The 22,186-nt window shown below is 45.2% G+C and overlaps 1 long non-coding RNA gene across 1 annotated transcript; it reads right to left on the reverse strand.

The window, feature by feature from the left end:
• Positions 1 to 1,156: 1,156 nt before the first annotated feature.
• LOC310833509 lies at positions 1,157 to 3,132 on the reverse strand. The gene is made up of 2 exons (XR_014558727.1): positions 2,310 to 3,132; positions 1,157 to 1,710 (listed from the first exon to the last, which is right to left on the reverse strand). It is a non-coding gene; the product is annotated as an uncharacterized lncRNA (long non-coding RNA).
• Between the last annotated feature and the right edge of the window lie 19,054 nt (positions 3,133 to 22,186).

A 22,186-nucleotide genomic window follows, 5' to 3' on the forward strand; every position in this document is an offset into this window, starting at 1 on the left:
CTGGAAATGCCAGCACTGGAAATGCCAGGCACTGCCACTAAGCTATGAACCTTCCTGTTGCTTGCTTGTAATCATTTACCATTGGTTGCTCAGATATTTTTATATTACTGTCTTATACAGTGGCATGGGGACAGACGGGGCTCATCATATTCAGAAGGTAGTTCATCTAGGAGAAGGAAAACTGTGATCCAAATCTCTCCTGCCTTGCAGTTATACTCATTCGTGAGAAAGGCTTCGGAAGTGAACCCTGAGGAGAAAGCCATTCCTGCTGCCTTGCGGGTTACCATCAGGAGAAGAAACCCTACACAAATACGGAGTGGAGTCCTTAGGGAAGGTTAGATAGTGTCTTCTATGCCTCCTTTGAGCACTTCTTGCAGGCAAACAATTTCCCAGGTTCAATACCGGGCATTCCCATAAGAACAAAAGAAGAATCATGATAGACCAGGGCAATGAGGCATCTCATTCAGTAAACTATTTTTACAGTGCAAAAACCACCCTCCAAGTGTCCCTATTTTCCAGAGACAGTTCTGGATTTACTGAAGCTCTCCTGGTTTCTGATTGGATCCCAGAATGTCCCGCTGTTCCTTAGGACATCCTTATTTTCATGGGAGAAATGTTTGAGGGTATGGAATTATCCAACCCCTGAGACAAAGAGATAAGTCACTATACAACCTTTATAAGACCTCTCTAGGAAACAACGTATACTGAAGTTTATTGTGTTTTTTTATGTTGGATGTTGTCCAGAGTGACTCACAACTGAGTCAGATGGGTGGAGTATTGATGATGATGAGGAGGAGGAGGATAATAATAACAATAATGGAATAGGACCTCCCTATTTTCATCAGAGAAATGTTGGAGGCTATGCAAGAGCACTCTTCCTTCCTGTGATTCCCAGTAACCGGAATTCAGAAGCATCACTGCCTCCCTTACCTGAATCCCTGGAGATCCACTGTACACAATAATATACGCAATAATCAATGTATGCAATACTGAGCTAGATGACCAAGGCTTTGATTCAGTAGAATGCAACTTCCTATGAACCTACATCAACATGACATTGAGATTGGTCATTCACGGGATTGAAATGGAAGATTATTTGGATGAAATGCAGAGATTCTTAAAATAAAAAAGTTTAAAAGAAATCAAAGCTCAGGAGTTCATTATTACTCATTGTTTATTATTTATTCTCTCATGTGTGCAAATGAGCAGCAAATAGAAATAGCTGGATGTCTCTCCTTGCTCTTCTCATGCTCCAAATGTCACAGGAGATGTTCCCCTTTGAAGAGGAGAAGAGGCAGCTGAGAATTTGGAGCATTGGGGTGGTGGAATTTGTTGCAGGGATAAAGCTGACAGAACGTATGGAGAGTGTCTCAATTGCTCAGCAACTGGTGTTGAAATGGCTCCACCTAATCCCTGCAGAATTAGGCCCTTTTAGGAATTCTCCTTGGTGTTACTTCAGCTTCTGGGATGGTACTTGGAAGACTTGCTGCTGCTGTTGCTGTTGCTGCTCTTGTTGCTTCCCATGACAGCCGGATGAACCCCGATTGCCATGACACCCTCCGCTGTTTCTCCGTCCCAGACAGCAGGAACCTCGGTCCTCACTGGTGGAAGACCTCCGGCCACCACAGCAGGACCCTTCCTCTTTCTCCTGCTTGTAGCATTGGTCTTTGTCCTGACGGGAACACATCTTTCTTGGTTGTCAAAGCGAACCTGTAGGAAACAGATCTGGGCTTACTTTTGTTGAATCAGTTTATTTACAATTCCATTTGCATCCCAACTTTCCCTCTGGGAGCCCCGCAAGACATCCATACATGACCCCCCCTGCCCTATTTTATTCTCACAACAACCCTGCTGTTGGGCTCCTTGCCTCCTGCCCCACCAGTCAGCATGGAAATTATCCAACATCTCTCTAAGACTAATCCAGGAGTAACCAATGTGGTGTTTTCTAGATGTTGTTGGATGGCAACGCCCAGCAGCCCTGAACATTGGCCATGCTTGCGGCTCATGGGAACATTGGCGGGCAACAGATTGATCCCAAGACCACATTCAGACCATACATTTAAGGCCCCAAGAAGCAACTTTAAACAGTCATGGCTTCCCCCAAATAATTATAGGAGCTGTAGTTTGTTAAGAGTGCTGAGAGTTGTTAGGAGAATGATGGGAGCTGGAGTCCACCATGCCAGTCCCAACGGGCACCAGTCACCACTGCCTGAAAGGAGGACAAGGGAGGTAGGGAGGGACAGAGATGGAGACGGAGACGGAGACGGAGACTGTGACAGGGACAGAGACAGAGAGACAGACTGACTTACCTAGTTCACCAAAGAGATCTCTGGAAGTGCAGCTGTTGTGAATGTCAGCCTCTCATCCAGAGCACCTTTTTATACTATTCCTTAGCCAACCCCTCCTGTCAAGTGAGCCATGGCCCAGCCATGCCTATTTGTTTTCTTTTCCTTTGAATTTTGTACCAATCTCTTTCTTAATTAGTTGGAGCTGTGCAACCTTGGCTTTGACTCATGGGATTGCACACAGAATTTCCAACAAGGGATGATGTCTCCATCCATTTTGGTCTCGGTCTTGTTGTCCTTGTGTCACCTGGGCAATGATTGCTGGACACACCCCATATGAGTCCCAAGGTGGGGAAACCAAGGGTGTTTCTCTCTCTTATGAGATCACTTGGTGTGGGCAGAGCTCATCCATATTCCATGGAAATTCAGTTATGGCTAAAATGAACCAAAATGGCATTATGTACACATTCAATTACTCACCTTCTCTATCAGAAAATTGTCGGACTAGAAGGCACTAGGAGGGTCAAGTAGTCCAATTACCTGTAATACAGAAATTGTTTGCCTAATATGGGGCTTGAACACATGAGCCTTAGATTAGGAGCTTCATGCTCTACTGACTGAACTATCCTGCAGCCCACGCGCACTGGCATGACAGGAGTCTGCAGGATTTCCTGAAATGGTGTCTTTCATCTCTACAGTGATGGCCACTAACTTGTATAGCTTTAAAAGGGGATTCGACAAGTTAGTGCAGATCAGACTAACAGTGGCTCCCAGCCACGAGAGCTATGTTCTCCCACTGTTAGGTGCTGTATACCTGAGCGTAATACCAGTCACTGGGAATCATCAGTAGGAAGAATTGCTGCTTGTGGGCTTCCCATTGTGGGCCATTTGATTGGCCACTGTAAGGACAAGATGTTGGACCAGATTGGTCGTTGACTTGACCCAGCAGCCAGGTTGGTTTTATTCTCTCTCTTTTAAAATTTTATTTATTTATTTTGTTTTTCAAATCAAAATTTCATAAAGATATATCAAACATCAGTCATAAAAACAAGATTCCAAGGAATCTCCTGGATTCCCACCCTCCCTGTTATTTATCATTTCCTTCTGCATCTTTTATGATAGTCCAAATCATTTACATCTCCATTGCATCCATAATTCACCCTTAAACTACAAGTGATTTCAATCCCTACTAACAATTTTAACTTTGGTCTTTTTACAGTGGTTTATAATGGTCTTTAAGATGTTATAAATTTTCTCCATTCCTTATTGAAATTTTGGCCTTCCTGATTTCTGATTCTTCTGGTCCTTTGGGCCATTTCAGCATCATCCATCAACTTCATCTGCCATTCTTCTCTGGTAAGGACTTGGTCTTCGTTCCATCTCTGGTTGGTTTTATTCTCTTATGACTTAACAGTGAGAGAGGGGGCTCTCCCATTCCTGCTCTGCCTGTCGCTTTCATGGCAGAATTTAATAGTTTACTGAGAGACCTGGCTGTTAGGTTAGATGGGCCTAGATGATCCAGCAGGTACATTCTTATGATCCAATGGGCTTTCTGCTTTATGTCTGGTAGGCACCGACAACCCCTCATCCTCCTGGAATTAGTCTATAAGACCATCCAATTGGCGGTAGTACAATGGTACCTCGGGTTAAGTACTTCGTTCTGGAGGTCCGTTCTTAACCTGAAACTGTTCTTAACCTGAAACACCACTTTAGCTAATGGGGCCTCCTGCTGCAGCCGCGCTGTCGGAGCACGATTTCTGTTCTCATCCTGAAGCAAAGTTCTTAACCCAAGGTAGTATTTCTGGCTTAGCGGAGTCTGTAACCTGAAGCGTATGTAACCCGAGGTACCACTGTATGTGTATGATAAGATGTGCAAACCATTCGATTGAAAAGCTCTCCAATCCATGTACAAATAAAACTAAAATCCACAACCCTGTTAAAAACAAATATACACAAAAGCATTATCATGGAACAAAACATATGTGCACTCCCATAATCCCTAGACAAAATTTTATTGCTCCTTCATTCAATCATAGATTTGTAGAGCTGGAAGAGGTCACAGGGGTCATCTTTTTCAAACCCCAGCAATGCAGGAATCACAGCTAAAGAATCCCTGATAGAGGACTTTCCAACCTCTGTTTAGAAACCTCCAGTGAAGGCAAGTCTTATGTAGTCCATTCTACTGCTGAACAGCTTGTAATGATTCAGTAATTTATTATATGGTCACAGACCCATGAAAACGGAACACAGAAAGTGTAAAAACATGATCATTTAAACATTCACTTGTTCTATTATAACTCTGTGGTTTTCAAGCTACTGACACAGGTTTGAGGCTAGTAGTATCACCAGTGCTTCCCCCCCTAAAAAAATGTTGAGGGGTACTCTCATTTTGACTCAAGAAAATCACCATTTTATAGCTCAAATTGGAGGGAAATAAATACAGTAAATGGAAAAGATTCACAAAATGTTTAGGCATGTGTGTACCCCCAGGAAAAAAGCACTGAGAATCACTATACTATATACTAGTGGTACTCAGTATATAGTGGTACTATATACAGTATATAGTGGTACTATATACTATATACTATATACTGAGTACCACTATAGTAACAGATAAATCACTCCTGATGATTCACAGCAATGATGGCCCATGTGCTGCCTTAGATGATCTACTATTATGACATTGTCACAAGGAAGGAAATGACACCCAGAGACTGCTGGAACTGTCCCTTTAACAGGACTACAATGAGATCATTGGAGCTGCGAGGAAGACATAATACTGTGTGCAGCTGAAGTTTCCATTTAGCGAAATGGAAACAGGAAATAAAGTCTCCTTATGCAACCTTCTTATGCAAGGCCACAGTTAGGAAGATAGGAAGATCTGCCTTCCTCCGAGTCAGATCATTGGTTGGCTCTGCATTGTCTACAGCAGTGGTGGCCAAATTTAGCCTTCCAACTGTTTTGGAACTACAACTCCCATCATCCCTAGCTAACAGGGCCAGTGGTCAGGGATGATGGGAATTATAGTCCCAAAACAGCTGGAGGGCCAAGTTTGGCCACCACTGGTCTACAGTGACTGGCAGTAGCTCTCCAGACTTTCCCTGCCTTACCTGCAGCCTTCTGTATGCAAAACAGATTCTCTGTCTCCAAATTCCCCTAAAATGGATTCTAGTCCTCATGGTTATGAATTAAGGGCCAGTTTAAATAGGAAACTGAGTTATACTGATTCAATCCACTGGTCTATCTAGCTCAGGATTGTTTACACTGAGTGGCAAAGGCTGTCCAGGATTTCAGGCATGGGACATACCTTTTTATTATTTTTTAATTATTATTTGACTTTAAAAAGTATAAACATACAACAAACAACAATTCAGAATCCAAATATCAAGATGACTCTGAATCTCCTGACTTACCCCCATCCCTTCCATGGGTCCATATGACAATATTTACAACTGCATATCAATACAATCCAAATTTTTCCCTTCTAATTTATCAACAATTTCCGTTTTATTGCAAGTGTGATTAGAATCCTGCCAATGTATTGACCTGCTTGCAATGGTCTCGTAAATAAATTATATTTTTCCCCCATTCTTTTTTTTAAAAAAAGTTCTTGTCTTCTTGATTTCCGAGCTTCCCAGTTAATTTTGCCATTTCGGCATAGTCCACCATCTTGGTTTGCCATTCTTCTCTGGTCAGGGTTGACTCTTTCTTCCATCTCTGGGCTAGAAGCATCTATGCGGCTGTTGTCCCATACATTAACAATCTTTTCTGGTCCTTTTGTAGGGCCATAGCAACCCCCCCCAAAGGCCTTTCTGAGAAAGGAGAGGTCTGTCAGGAGAACAAGGCTGGCATTGATGGAATAGGCTCAAATGTTTATTATTCAAGGTTGTAAAGAGATAAGCAGACTCAGGCGTGGAGAGGCTGGTGTGAGGCCATTGCAGGAAGGAAGGGGGTCAAGCCCATATAAGGACATAGGAAGTTGCTATAACTTTTGATTTCCCAGAAATCAGGTGGTTTTACAAGAAATCAGGTGGTATTGTATTTTGCAAATGTATAAAAAGGAGGCACACCCTGACTGGGGTGTGCAGACTGCAAACTCATTGCTCTGTACCTTTGTTCTGCATATGCATTTCAAATAAATCCTGCAAGGTTGGTTGCCACTTCGTGTGAATCTGTACTCCGAGGACCCAATAGCAGATATGGAAAATGTCCAACATTTCCGACATCCCCAAGTGCTGGAGATTGAAGCTGGCACCTTCTGCATGCAAAGCAGATACTCTACCAGTGAGCTACTGAACTTCCCCTGATATTTCTTCCTGCTTCCATGGTCACCAGTTGCTGACGACAGCAAAGCAAAAGAAAAATGGTAGATGTTTGTAAGGTACAGCAGAACTGCAATTTTTTAAATCACTTTAGTTAAAACAGATTTAAGAATAAAACAAAGACAATAGAAAAGCATCTTCATTATTGAGAAAAAAATATCTAAAATCTTAAGGGCTTCCTATCTGGTCATCTGTTTGGCCACTGTGAGAACAGGATTCTGGGCTAGAGAGGTCTTTGGTCTGATCCAGCAGCTGCGCTCTTAGCCCATACTCATGCACAATGCTGAAGATTTTAATCTGGATTCAATCTTCTTTGGGCTCAGGAGACTGTCTGTTAAGGGCTTGCTGTCAATCGTAATGAAACATTCTCCCCTCCCACAGACATATACAGATCATTCCATGACGACGGTGCTCTGCGCATGTAATTTACCACCCTCCCTTCCAGCATTAGTGTGTCTGCTCATGTCAATCACACCAAGAGCAGATGGAGGAACAGATTAAGTGTGGATGCATTTAGGGTTTGCTTTGGAATTTGGGCTGAATATTTGGGACGTGATATCCATTGAAATTAAAGAAAAAAATTTAAATGACTTTTCTCAGGAGGCCAGAATCCTTCTAGACAGCAAAATCTCAAGAAAGACTTAACAATATTTATGTACCGTATATATGTGACTACGGTGGCAAGGATTCAGAAATGGAAGGAGGCAAGAACACACTCAAAGGAAGAATGGTTGATGATGATGATGATGATAATAATAATAATAAATTTATTCATACCCTGCCCATCTGGCTGGGTTTCCCCAGCCACTCTGGGCGGCTCCCAACAGAATATTAAAAACACAATAAAACATCAAAAATTAAAAACTTCCCTAAACAGGACTGCCTTCAGATGTCTTCTAAAAGTCAGATAGTTTTTTATTTCCTTGACATTTGACGGGAGGGAGTTCCACAGTGTAGCCGCCACCACCAAGAAGGCCCTCTGCCTAGTTCCCGGTAACTTCATTTCTAACCCTCGTGAGGGAACTGCCAGAAGGTCCTCGGCGCTGGACCTCAGTGTCTGGGCTCAACGATGAGGGTGGAGACACTCCTTCAGGTATACTAGGTCGAGGCTGTTTAGGGCTTTAAAGGTCAGCACCAACACTTCGAATTGTGCTCAGAAGTGTACTGGAATACGTAGCAATGGCAAAATGGACGGCACCAATAAAAGATACAAATTTAGAATCTTTTAAAGAAGACTGGAAACCATTTCTGGTCCATATAAAAAGTTATTTCTCATATGTGAACACCATAGCGGGGATTGAAGTGCAAGAAAACAGCAGAATATATTAAGAAACATGTTGGAGAGGATGAAATAAAATAAGACGGAACCTTAAAATGCAATTGTATGCAGTTTGGGTTATAAACATTGAAATTGGGTCGGGGGGAGTGATTAGTTTTGCTGAATTGGAATATAATTGTTGAGTAACAAATGTAATTTTCTATATGGAAAATAAACTAAAATATTATTATTTGAAAATATGGAATTTGGGCTGAATTTAGAATCTGGGTAAAATTAACAAGAATGAGCATCTTAGGAGCAACTCTTGAGAGATTCCCCCTTAGATGTCCCTCTCTGGACCCAGGAAGAGGTTGGCACTGTTTGGAGGTGTTGAGTAAACATTCCAGGTTGATGAGCAGGATATTATAGTGAGATTAAGCATTTAGGTGTCCACCCAATGGCAAACAGGTATGAGACTAGAGTGACTGGTTTGCTCGAGGGAGGAAGAGTCATGCAATTGTGTGGGATGCTTATCGGTGAACTTGATTCAGGAAAATGTGGGCCAACTTCATCCCAGGTTGGGGAAAAAAAAGTTCAGAGGGATTTAGGATGCGGCCTCCTATCTAAAAATAAAGGAAGATTCCAGTCCTCATCATTGAAAATGCAGGGCTGATTGAAATAGGCAGCTTGTGCCCCCGAACAGGGAGACCAGCCTTAAATGGAGCCAGACCAGAGTCACTGAAGGCAGTGGCTGTCGCTACGCCTTGTGCCAGAGAGTTTTGTAAGTTGTAATTAACAGCACATGAGGTGAAGAAAGACTTCCTGTTTCCTGTCCTGAACCAGATCTCCCAGTTGACCTCAAACAGTGCTGAATTTTAGGGGAATTGCGGAACACCAATCTCCCAGCTGACCTTGACTTTTCTACCATGCTTCTAAGGCAGGGTTCAGCAAACTTTTTCAGCAGGGGGCCGGTCCACTGTCCCTCAGACCTTGTGGGGGGCCAGACTATATTTTGAAGAAGAAAAATGAACGAATTGCTATGCCCCACAAATAACCCAGAGATGCATTTTAAATAAAAGCACACATTCTACTCATGTAAAAACACCAGGCAGGCCCATTTTAAATAAAAGGAAACATTCTACTCATGTAAAAACACGCTGATTCCCGGACAGTCCGCGGGCTGGATTTAGAAGGCGATTGGGTCTTAGTTTGCTGTGCAGCGATCCCTCTTGCTGTTCTGGCTTCTGGGATAGCTGCGCAGCCTGCATTCACTCCATAAGACGCACCCACATTTCCCCTTACTTTTTTGGGCGTGCGTCTTATAGAGCGAAAAATACGGTATGTCTAAGAATATAAGTTTTTTTGATGTTGAAATATGGTCTGAAGCTCAACATCAAAAAAACGAAGATCATGGCCACTGGTCCCATCACCTCCTGGCAAATAGAAGGGGAAGAAATGGAGGCAGTGAGAGATTTTACTTTCTTGGGCTCCATGATCACTGCAGATGGTGACAGCAGCCACAAAATTAAAAGACACCTGCTTCTTGGGAGAAAAGCAATGACAAACCTAGACAGCATTTTAAAAGGTAGAGACATCACCTTGCCAACAAAGGTCTGTATAGTAAAAGCTATAGTTTTCCCAGTAGTGATGTAGGGAAGTGAGAGCTGGGCCATAAAGAAGGCTGATCGCCGAAGAATTGATGCTTTTGAATTCTGGTGCTGGAGGAGACTCTTGATAGTCCCATGGACTGCAAGAAGAACAAACCTATCCATTCTGAAGGAAATCAGCCCTGAGTGCTCACTGGAAGGACAGATCATGAAGCTGAGGCTCCAATACTTTGGCCACCTCATGAGAAAAGAAGACTCCCTGGAAAAGACCCTGGTGTTGGGAAAGATGGAGGGCACAAGGAGAAGGGGACGACAGAGGATGAGATGGTTGGATAGTGTTCTTGAAGCTATCAGCATGAGTTTGACCAAACTGTGGGAGGCAGTGGAAGACAGGAGTGCCTGGCATGCTCTGGTCCAGGGGGTCACGAAGAGGCGGACACGACTAAACGACTAAACAACAACATCAAAAGAATATAAGAAGGGCCATGGAGCATTCATTCTCCACTACAGCCTTGGTTGGGCAGAGAGACAGTGAGTGGCTCAAGGTCACCCAGTGAGCTTCCTCTCTCCCAGGTCCTAGTCCTACACCCTCACCACTGTACCACACTGCCTCTTAAAGGGGAAGCTTGCCAACAGGAGCTCATTGCAAAAACAATGCTCTCCTCGCCTGTGATTTTAGACACGCCCATCCATATACAGATATAACAAAACATCTAATGAATGCAGGAAATGCAGAAAGTTGGGAACAGGGTGCACCATTGTGAAACCCTGTTTGGTGTCTTGGGTTATCTGAGGTGTGTTTCTGAAATGAGAAGGTAAGACTCACGTGGAGGAACTTTTAAGTGATGTGTGAGCCATAATTATGAGGCAAGGCAGTGATGGATAACTCTGTCATTTCCCCAGACACATGAATTACAATCAGCAGGCTTATACTCAAGAGATGGATGAAGGAAACCTTGTTTTATTGTCAAGGAGGAGTAAGCAAAAATATTGGGTCATCTCAAATGACGTGCTTTGCAGAGTGGAAGAATTAAAAAGAACCCAAGTTAATCAAGCAGAATACAGTGGTACCTTGGTTCTCAAACGCCTTGGTACTCAAACAACTTGGAACCCTAACATTGCAAACCCGGAAGTAAGTGTTCTGGTTTGGGAACTTTTTTTGGAAGCTGAACATCCTCTGTTTTGAGTGCCACACTTCTGTTTTGAGTGTTATGCTGAGGTCCATCTGTTTTTGCTATTTATTTTGCGTTTTTGTGACTCTTTTTTGTTCTGTTTTTGTGACTGTGTGGAACCCAGTTCAGCTACTGACTGATTGATTGTGTGACTGCAGTACATTGTTTATTGCTTTCATTTTATGGATCGATGCTTTCGTTAGGTAGTAAAATTCATGTTAAATTGCTGTTTTGGGGGTTGTTTTTAAAAGTCTGGAACTGATTAATCCATTTTGCATTACTTTCTATGGGAAAGCGCACCTTGGTTTTGGAACGCTTTGATTTTGGAATGGACATCCGGAACAGATTAAGTTTGAGAACCAAGGTACTACTGTAGCTTTTACTGTGCTAATATGGCCCAGGGCATCATAATCTGGAGAATGCAAGTAGAATCTCACTTGATGGGTGCTCCCTTCCATGAGTGCACAAAATAGCAAATTACATAATATTTCAAAAATGAGCCATTTGTTTTCCTATATCCAAGACCCTTTGCTTAAAGACATTTTTATCCTTTCCCCAATGGCTCAGTGCCTGCACAGAGAATCCTATTTTATTTTATTTTTTGGTAACCATATGTTTTTGTAGAGCAAGTGCATTCGGTTCCTCTGGACGGATCATAGAATACCTATTTTCCTTCACCTGTCCATTCATTTTAATGGGCCTTCTCTGAGTAGGGCTTGCATTGGATTCAATTCATTATTGCTGAAATGCAAGAGAAAGAGATTATTTTGCTCCCCACACAGCTGTAGGAAAGGGAAAACGTAGCTCTTGATTTACAGAAGTGAAATGTTATATTATAAGGTATTCTGATACATAATTTAGAGCAGGATTCCTCAACCTCAGCCCTCCAGATGTTTTGAGACTACAATTCCAATCATCCCTGACCACTGGTCCTGCTAGTTAGGGATCATGGGAGCTGTAGGCCAAAAACGTCTGGAGGGCTGAGGTTGAGGAAACCTGATTCAGAGCCTGAAATAGGAATAAAATGTAGTCTAAAAAGAACCAGCTAATTCAGTAAAGGAGGAAATAGAAAGTTCCTTGGATTTAGACGGATTGGAGACCCATTGAAATTAATAGATGTGACTCACTTGGACCCATTAATTTCAATGCATTGCATTCAATGCTGGATCTTACCTAGCTATGCATCTCTTTACTCTGCCATGTGGCCCTTGGACCAGGATGTCTTCTGCAATTCCTGGACTGTCCCTGGAAAATTGGGACACTTGGAAGATATGGAATCCTTTACTTCTTCTTTTCCTTTTTTATTCTTTTGATAATCAGGCCATATTTATACCTTACTTTTAAAGCCTTTTTATACCACTTTAAACAGTCATGGCTTCCCCCCAAAGAATCTTAAAGATAAAGGGACCCCTGACCAGTAGGTCCAGTTGTGGCTGACTCTGGGATTGCGGCGCTCATCTCGCTTTATTGACCAAGGGAGCCGGTGTACAGCTTCCTGGTCAGGTGGCCAGCATGACTAAGCCGCTTTTGGTGAACCAGAGCAGCGCACGGAAACGCCGTTTACCTTCCCACCGGAGCGGTACCTATTTATCTGCTTGCACTTTGATGTGCTTTCGAACTGCTAGGTTGGCAGGAGCAGGGACCAAGCAACGAGAGCTCACCCCGTTGCGGAGATTCGAACCGCTGACCTTCTGATCGGCAAGTCCTAGGCTCTGTGGTTTAACCCACAGCGCCACCCGCATCCCCCAAAGAATCTTAGGAACTGCCATATGCCTTCTTTTCCCAGGACACAACCTCTTTTTCATGGGTATGTAAAATGAGAGTCGTCATACTGATCCATAGTTAAAAGCAGAAGTCGGCAAATGTGTCCTCTTTTTTGCTCTTCAAAATATGGCAGCTCTAACAGAGTTAGTAGTAGACCTCAATTCCCTTCACAGAACTTCAATTCTCAGAGTTCCCTGTGAAGAAGGATCAATGGTTAAACCACTTTGGAAATTGTAGCTCGCTGAGGGGAACAGGGGATCTCCTAGCAACTCTTCGTATCCGGAACAAAATACAGCTCCCATAATTTTTGAGAAGAAGCCATGACTATTTAAACATGTGACCTGGCGTGCAGCACTTTTTGCAACTGCCCCCAGGAAAATTAGACAAAATTATATAGCCAAGATAGCTATCAACTGTAATGGGGATGAATTTATTTGGCTCCATCTACACAGGCTGTATCTTTCTCACTAAGCTTTGTACATAATTGTCTATTGTATTATTTAACATTAAAAGGTAAAGGTAAAGGTACCCCTGCCCGTACGGGCCAGTCTTGACAGACTCTGGGGTTGTGCGCCCATCTCACTTAAGAGGCCAGGGGCCAGCACTGTCCGGAGACACTTCTGGGTCACGTGGCCAGCGTGACAAAGCTGCATCTGGCGAGCCAGAGCCGCACACGGAAACGCCGTTTACCTTTCCGCTGGTAAGCGGTCCCTATTTATCTACTTGCACCCGGAGGTGCTTTCGAACTGCTAGGTTGGCAGGCGCTGGGACCGAGCAGCGGGAGCGCACCCCGCCGCAGGGATTCGAACCGCGACCTTTCAATCGGCAAGTCCTAGGCGCTGAGGCTTTAACCCACAGCGCCACCTGCGTCCCATATTATTTAACATTACTTTTAATATATTAGTGGCCCCGCGGTGATTTTAGCTTATAAATTTTATTGTCTAATGTTTTAATTTGTATATTAAGGATTTTCTATAGCTATGTGAGGATTAGGTCACGTTTTGACAATATAAATGTTTTAAGTTTTTGTATCAAACTAGTATATATTTTATTGAATGACATGGTATACATTGCAGCAGCCTTTGGCTATAAGCAATAAACTTGACTGACTGACTATTTAAAGAGGTATCACGGTGCTTTGAATGTATGGTGTGACTGTGGCCTCTGAAACCCTGTCCATGCTTAAAGGACCTCTGACAGTTAAGTCCAGTTGCAGACGACTCTGGGGTTGCGGTGCTCATCTCGCTTTACAGGCCAAGGTTGTGTCCAAAATATTAATCTCACCAGTTAAGAATGTCAACATCAAGACCTATTCCTGACAAAGGAAAGAAACTGTGCCAGAAGCATGGTGGCCAAAAGGTGGCGCTCATCTCCCACTAAAATGCTGCAGTTATTTCTCCTGCTGGCATTCCATGATCGCATAGAGTTGGAGTAGGGAACTTGTGGCATTTCAGACATTGCTGGACCCAAACTCCCATCAGCACCACCTAGTGGTCAGGGCTGATGGGAGATGGAGTCTAGCGACAGTTGGAAGCCATCAAGTTGGGAAAGGATGGGCCAGATGCATCCCTCTGAAAAGTAAACAGCTCTGTTGTTTTTCTTCCAGCATCTGGTACCCAAAGGTATACTGCATCTGAAACTGGAAGTTCCATTTTGTCATCTTAGCTAATAGCCATTCTGACTTGCCCCCCACCCCCAATGAGAATTGTAGAATTAGAACAGACCACAAGGTTCATCTAGTACAGTGGTTCTCAACCTGTGGGTCCCCAGATGTTGTTGGACTACAACTCCCATCATCTCTGAGCTCTGGCCTTGCTAGCTAGGGGTGATGGGAGTTGTAGTCCAACAACATCTGGGGACCCACAGGTGGGGAAAGGCTGATCTAGTACAACTCCCTGCAATGCAGATTTTTTTTCGTTGACCAGTGTGGGGCTTGAGCCCATGAGCCCAAGAGCCTAGGATTTGCCGATCAGAAGGTCGGCGGTTCAAATCCCCGTGACGGGGTGAGCTCCCGTTGCTCTGCCCCAGCTCCTGTCAACCTAGCAGTTCGAAAGCATGTCAAAACTGCAAGTAGATAAATAGGTACCACTCTGGCGGGAAGGTAAACCACATTTCCATGTGCTGCTCTGGTTTGCCAGAAGCGGCTTAGTCATGCTGGCCATGACCCGGAAGCTGTATGCCAGCTCCCTCAGCCAGTAAAGTGAGATGAGTGCCGCAACCCTAGAGTCGGTCACGACTGGACCTAATGGTCAGGGGTCCCTTTACCTTTAAGGTGCTACTGGACAATTTTTTTAATTTTTATGGAAGGATTCTTTTAAAGACTTGTTTAGAATTTTTTTTTAAGGACATGATTCTTTTAAAGGAATTTTTTTGGAAGAGTTTTTTCAAGATTTTTATTTATTTATTTCGACTACAGCGGACCAACACGGCTACCTACCTGAATCTGTTTTCCTTTATGCATTGCTCAAGGACTGCATTTTAGTGCAATAGCTAGTGATGTCACATGTCTCTCTAAAGTGTGTGTGGGGGGAATAAAGAGTTGTCTCTGATGTTAGTCCCACTGAGAGTAAACCCATCGAAGCAAATGACTCTAAAGCATTCTGTTCTATTAATTTAAATTAATCTGCCCTGAGCAGGGCTAACAGTGGATGCTATCCCATATAGCTCCCATGTGCAGTTCACTGGGGGAAAGAAAAGGAGGAATGGGACCACCTCTTCACTCTGTAGATTAAAAAGTTGCAAGATTCCTCATCTGTTGTCTTATGGTTCCTTTCCACCTGTATCAGCAAAGGGGTTCAGGAAATATGAAAAGGACCTGTAGATGCACTGGACAGATATATAGGACAGGGATAGGGAGTCTTAGGCTTGGGACAAAATGTGGACCTCCTTTCCTCTCTGTATGCTTTCTGAGACCTGCCCCAGGCTACATCAATGCCTAGCCACACCCCTCTTCCCAGGTCACAAAGAAGGTACCAGAAGGGCAGCCACTGACTCCACCCAATCATCAGAAGAACACGACTTTAGCCAATCAACAGAATTTTATTTATGCCAAGGAAAAGGAAAACATGAAAAGCACAGAACTTCATTGCAGGCAGATAATGTTCAGGCACCAACGGTCCAGATATGGTCCACTAAGAAACGTTCACACTTCTCTGCAGTGGCCACAGTCTTTAGGTTTTCAGGATCACTCAGGGGTTGATGGAGTGAGAAACGGTACATCATTTTCAGGATGTTTTCAAATTTAGAAGAAGACATTGACGGAAAAGGCTATTTATGTGGTTTGGTATGGGGACCATCAGTCAGTCTGGGATGGCACGTGCAGCTTGCTTCCCTCTCACCATCTGGAAGGAAGAACCTTCTATGTAGATGACGAGTTCATCAATAGACATGGGCCAGAAGAGGCCATTACCGCTCTCATGCTTTCCTGATGTATTGTATTATTTTTGGGGTGGGTGGGGGGTTCGAATTTCTAGAGTAAGCTGCTTTGAGAGCCCAGCTTGGCTACTAATTGATGCATAAATAAATAAATAAATAAATAAATAAATAAATAAATAAAATCAAGCTACCTCTGCTGTGCTTGCTCTTGCCCAACAGCATCTCTCTCTGTAACATTCTTGGCTTTGCGTATTGTGGTTGCAGGGACAGGATGATTCGGAGCCCATCTGATGGCTTGGAACAAGCAGGCCTTCTTCAGCATCTTTCCAATGGCGTGGAAGACTTCCTACTCCAGCCACCTGAAGATGAACCCCTTGGCTCAGCACATACTCCCCTATGAGCGGCATCCTGGCTCAGAACATACTCCTCTACCTCCTCCGCATCCTGGCTCAAAACATACTCCTCTTCCTCTTCCACATCTTCCCGAAGATCTAACGCTGGACTCGGAACACACTGATCCCCCAGAGGTTTGTGGCCGTCTTGAAGACCTTCCACATCCAGGTTCTGCGCATACTGCTCGTCCTCTTCCACATCCAGGCTCAGAACACACTCCTCGTCCTCCTCCACATCCTCCTGAAGACCCAGCACACCCTGCTCCCCCAGAGGTTTGCAGCCCTCTTGAAGATCTGCCACATCCAGGTTCTGCGCATACTGCTCGTCCTCTTCCACATCCAGGCTCAGAACACACTCCTCGTCCTCCTCCACATCCTCCTGATGAAGCAACTGGCTGGGCACAAGCCCCTCCTTGCCCACCTCCACATCCACCAGCAGATCCACCTCCGCATCCACCAGCAGATCCACCACCGGATCCACAGCAGAACGACTCTTCATTAGAATAGTGCCCCCCTGTATTTCCATCGCACGAATCGCCTATTGGACGCCCCCAGTAATCACGGGGTCCTCCCGAAGGATTGTGGACACAGCAGGTCACTCTTGGGTTTCCCCCTTGTCTACAGGTGGAGCGCCGATAGCCGTAACATCGGTAATTGTGGCCTCCTCTTCTCGGTACATCATCCCTGCGGTTGCAACCGGTGACACAGGCTGTGTTTACAACATAGCGAAATGGTTTGCGGCGGTTGTCCAACCAGGATCCAGCCGGGTCATACCATGTTGAGTTCAGATTGAACCAGGGTTCTCTCCCAGAAGAGTAGATAACTCTATCGTTACACCTTTCTTCACACATCTGAAAACATGGGGGGGGGGGAAACAACACCTCATTAGATCAGAAACACAGATTTCTTCTCTTTCCCTGAACCACCAAAATTATGTTTCTGTTGTTGTGTTCTATGTCCATCTATTCTTGAATTACAAGTATATGATGGAAGTTTCAAGTATAAAACAGCTAACTTTGCTCTTTGCTCTTAAACATGTAGGTAAAGGTAAAGGTACCCCTGCCCGTACGGGCCAGTCGTGACCGACTCTAGGGTTGTGCGCTCATCTCACTCAAGAGGCCGGGAGCCGGTGCTGTCCGAAAACACTTCCCGGTCACGTGGCCAGAGTGACGAAGCTGCTCTGGCGAGCCAGCACCAGTGCCGCACACGGAAACGCCGTTTACCTTCCCGCTATAAAGCGGTACCTATTTATCTATTTGCACTTAGGGGTGCTTTCGAACTGCTGGGTGGGCAGGAGCTGGGACCGAACGATGGGAGCTCACCCCGACGCAGGGATTTAAACCGCCGACCTTACAATCAGCAAATCCTAGGCACTGAGGTTTTACCCACAGCGCCACCCGCGTCCCTTAAACATGTACAGAAGGTTAATCAGTCTTCCCAATGGGAAGGGCGAGCTCTTTAGATCAGGCTGGGAGGACTTGTTGTTCTTCAGATGTTGTGAGTACTCTGATACCCACCAACCCCAAACAACATGGTCAGTGATCAAAGATGGTGGAAGTTGTATTCATAAGACCACAGGCTAGTGGCCCTTGTAGTTCTATATCCAGTTCTAACAGTGGCCAACCAACGAATATGGAAAGCCCACAAGCAGGAACTGAGAGCAACCTCACTTCCTGTAGTTTGTCATCTAACAACATCTTGAGGTCCACCAGGTTCTTCACACCTCATCTACCCACACAGTTGAGGGTTGACGTGGTCCTGTTCTGCTTGTGCCCTTCATGGAGGCACCTGGCTTTTCACCTTTTGGAAACAGATTTGAGCAGCGGAGCCTGTTATGTCAGGCAATCTCTAAACTGGTTGCAGAAGGGGAAGCAGGTGTATAATGAAGGTGCCAGGTGAACTTCCCTGGGGGGGGGGACATTCCACCAATGGGGAGTCAATACAAAGGTCCGTTCTCATGTTGCCAGCCTCCGGACCTGTCATGGAGGATGCACACCAAGAAGGGCCTCAGAAGATCATCTCAGGGTCTAGGCAGGTTCATATGGAAAGAGGTGGTCCTTGAGATATTGTGGCCCTGAGCCATTTAAGTTCCACCTTAACCTGTGGAAATGTACAGCTTCCTTTTCTGTCTTGAGGACTGAACATTCCTGTCACCCACCCCCCTCTAATCTCGTCCAAAGTGCAGATAATAAACAAATCCACAACCAGAATCCCTGAATGGCTCCCTTCCTCATTTATCTGGGATCCTGATTCCCAACCCATAGAAACATAGTGTAGGACCTAAAAGGTAACTAGCACTGATACTGAAAACCCACTGCTTCAGGGCATCCATCCATTCATTCTTTCAAAACCTCACACACCACCATCTGAGTCCACTGTCAGACAGCTTGTACCATCAGAGTGTTCTTTCAAATATGTAGTCAAAATCCTATTTCTTATAACTTGAACCTATTTTTTCAAGTTGCTTTGAGCAACAGAAAGCATCATCTGGAGTCCCAGCACTGACACTAAAGGTATAGGGAAAGGTACGCCTGCCCGAAGGCCAGTCGTGTCCGACTCTAGGGTTGTGCGCTCATCTCACTCTAGAGGCCGGGAGCCAGCACTGTCCGCAGACACTTCCGGGTCACTTGGCCAGCGTCGCCAAAGCAGCACACGGAAACGCCATTTACCTTCCCGCTAGTAAGTGGTCCCTATTTTTCTATTTGCACCCGGGGGGTGCTTTCGAACTGCTAGATGGCAGGCGCTGGGACCGAGCAATGGGAGCGCACCCCGCTGCGGGGATTCGAACCGCCGACCATGCGATTGGCCAGTCCTAGGCGCTGAGGTTTTACCCACAGCGCCACCCGCGTCCCATTTAGCGCTGACACTATAGCCCTTCACATATTTGGAGATGGTGATCATATTGCTCCCCTTGTTCCCATCTGTTTTTTCCTGATATCCTGATGGTGTAGTCCCAATCTGAACAACAGGATTCTAGTTAACACTGATAACAGAAGTCTAGAAACTCACTCAGGGCAAGTGAAGACACAAGCATCAGCAGAATCTGACTTACCTTAACAAGTGGGGAGAAGACAGCTGGTGAAGAGGCAAAGGCCAGTGAGTGAATGAGGACTCCTGGATAGAGAGGCCCTTTTATATGGTTCTAAGCAGTCCTCCTCCCTTTAGATGATACAGGAGCCGGGGAATGGTGGGTCAGTCCAAAACCATGGACCCAAGGAGACCATGTCTGCATAGTACAACAGCCTCATTGGCACCTGATCCTTGGCAAGTTATGTAACCATAATTCAATGGATCAAGATACATCTAATTAGTAGTCACACCAGTTCCATGATACAGATGATAAAGCATGTGGCTTCTATAAAGATCAAAGAGCTCTATGGGAAAGGCACGGGATGCTGGTGACAGTGGTTGGATGGTAGCCGTAGTGACTCAGAGATGAAGCTGTGGGAGATCAATGTCTCCACATCAGCACCAGGCAGAACCATGCTGAGCTCCTTGCCACACAGATTTGTAGTACCCCATGCCAGCTGATAAATGGATTATTCATCACTGCTCATGTGGATTGAGATTTGAAGAATGGGAGTTCTCCAGGTGGCTCATTTATATGGATTTTCAGAGGGTCACTCTGATCTCCAGATTTGCCTTCCCCAATCTGCTGCCCACCCTGATAATGTTGGACTCCCATCATCCACAGACATCATGGTAATAGGTGAAGGATCGTGGGTAATGAAGTCCAATAACATTTGGAAGACAACAGGGTCCTAATTCCTAAACCAGACAGCACACATATAGGTAGTGATATTTTTAGGTAATTTCAGACTTTGGGCTTAATGGTGTTATGCTGTGTGAGGGGAGATCTTTAGATCAGGAGTGGTGAATCCTCTGCCATGTGGATTTTGTTAGACTCCAACTCCCTTCAGCCCCAAACAGTATGGTCAATGGCCAAGGGTGATGGAAGTTGTGGTGGGCATCACATTGGCTTCCACTGGGCTAAACCAGTGGAGGGATTTGGTATGTGCGGTCCTCTTTATATGACTCCAGCTCTTTTGAGCCCTGGCCACTGGCTGTCCTGCTCAGGGCTGTTGAGAGTTGGAATCCAACAGCTGTAGGAGGGACAAAATCCCTCTGTTCTTGGGATAAAGAGTACAGATGTATGCAATGATGTATTGCGATATTTTTAGACTCCAAACGTCATGGTTTTATGGGTTTTTTTAGTTTAGAGCCTTAGTCATCATGGACATAGATTAGCGTGTCTATGTCTCTTTGTGTGTGTATGCACACACTCTGCTTAGAAAGATATGGGCACTTTATGAGTGTTAAATGATAATAACCATCCAAAACACATGATAGTTCATCTGGTTAGAGAATGGGTAGGCAAACTAAGGCCTGGGGGCCAGATCTGGCCCAATCGCCTTCTAAATCCGGCCCGCAGATACTCCAGGAATCAGCGTGTTTTTACACAAGAAGAATGTGTGCTTTTATTTAAAATGCATCTCTGGGTTATTTATGGGACATAGGAATTTGTTTATTTTTATTTTCAAAATACAGTGGTACCTCAGGTTAAGTACTTAATTCATTCTGGAGGTCTGTTCTTAACCTGAAACTGTTTTTAACCTGAAGCACCACTTTAGCTAATGGGGCCTCCTGCTGCTGCTGCGTGATTTCTGTTCTCATCCTGAAGCAAAGTTATTAACCCGAGGTACTATTTCTGGGTTAGCAGAGTCTGTAACCTGAAGCGGATGTAACCTGAAGCATATGTAACAAGAGGTACTACTGTATAATCCAGCCCCAAAAGATGTGAGGGACAGTGGACTGGCCCCCTGCTGAAAAAGTTTGCTGACCCCTGGGTTAGAGCATGGTTCAGTCCCTCTATGTGTCAGCTGCCTATTCCTGCACACTAGGGCTCTCCCAGTTTGTTTCGGGCCCCACACATCAAGCAGGCCACACGCTGGATTTGATCTTTGGCGCCGGTATAGATGTGATCATGTCTCCTTCGATGAAGGTGCCATGGTCTGATCACTACGCCCTGAAAGCCAGGATTGACTTTCCACCCCCACCCTGCTTAGGTGGTGAGCCGATTTGGGCTCGCCCGCAGAGGCTGATGGACCCTGATAGATTCCGTCAAGCCTTGCGGGACCTTTCTCCCCCTGGCGACTCATTGACTGAGCTTGTTGAGGGATGGAATACCCAGCTCCTGGCAGCCATCGATGAGATCGCACCTAAGCGCCCTCTGCGACCCCGCAGAAACCGGGCTCCCTGGTTTACCGAAGAGCTTCGGAAAATGAAGCGGGACCTCAGACGGCTAGAGCGAGTATGGCGGGGTGCCCGTGACGGAGCCTCAAGAACATCTTATAGGGCTTTTATGAAAACCTATGAGATGGCAGTGAAGGCCGCTAAGAAGTCCTACTTCTCGGCCTCCATTGCATCCGCTAGCTCTCGCCCGGCGCAATTATTTAGTATAATTCGGTCTTTAACGTCCCTTGAAGGACAGCCAAATTTAAATAATAATTTGACACACAGCTGTGAGGCATTTGCGAGCTTTTTTGCGGAGAAGGTCCTGTTGCTCCGCCATGACCTCCCTGCCAATTTGGATACAATAAAGGAACTGGAGGCCCCTCGACTGTCCTCGGGTTCAGTATTGGACCACTTTGACTGGATATCCCCAGCCGATGTGGACAGACTCCTCCGAGCTGGAAAGCCCACCACCTGTCCTCTTGACCCGTGCCCGTCATGGCTGATTAGAGCGTGTCCAGACGAGGTGCGGGCCCCCTTGGGGGATATCATCAATTTGTCCCTTGGCACTGGGATATTCCCAGGGGAACTGAAGGAGGCAGTGGTGTGTCCGCTCTTAAAGAAAACATCATTAGATCCCTTAGATCTATCCAATTACCGCCCGGTCTCGAATCTTCCATTCCTGGGTAAGGTGATTGAGAGAGCGGTTGCTGAACAGCTTGGTAGGTTTCTGGATGAAACATCTGCTCTGGATCCATTCCAGTCCGGCTTCCGCGCTG

Source organism: Podarcis gaigeae (assembly GCF_964106915.1).
Source record: "Podarcis gaigeae genome assembly, chromosome: 16".
NCBI classification, from domain to species: domain Eukaryota; kingdom Metazoa; phylum Chordata; class Lepidosauria; order Squamata; family Lacertidae; genus Podarcis; species Podarcis gaigeae.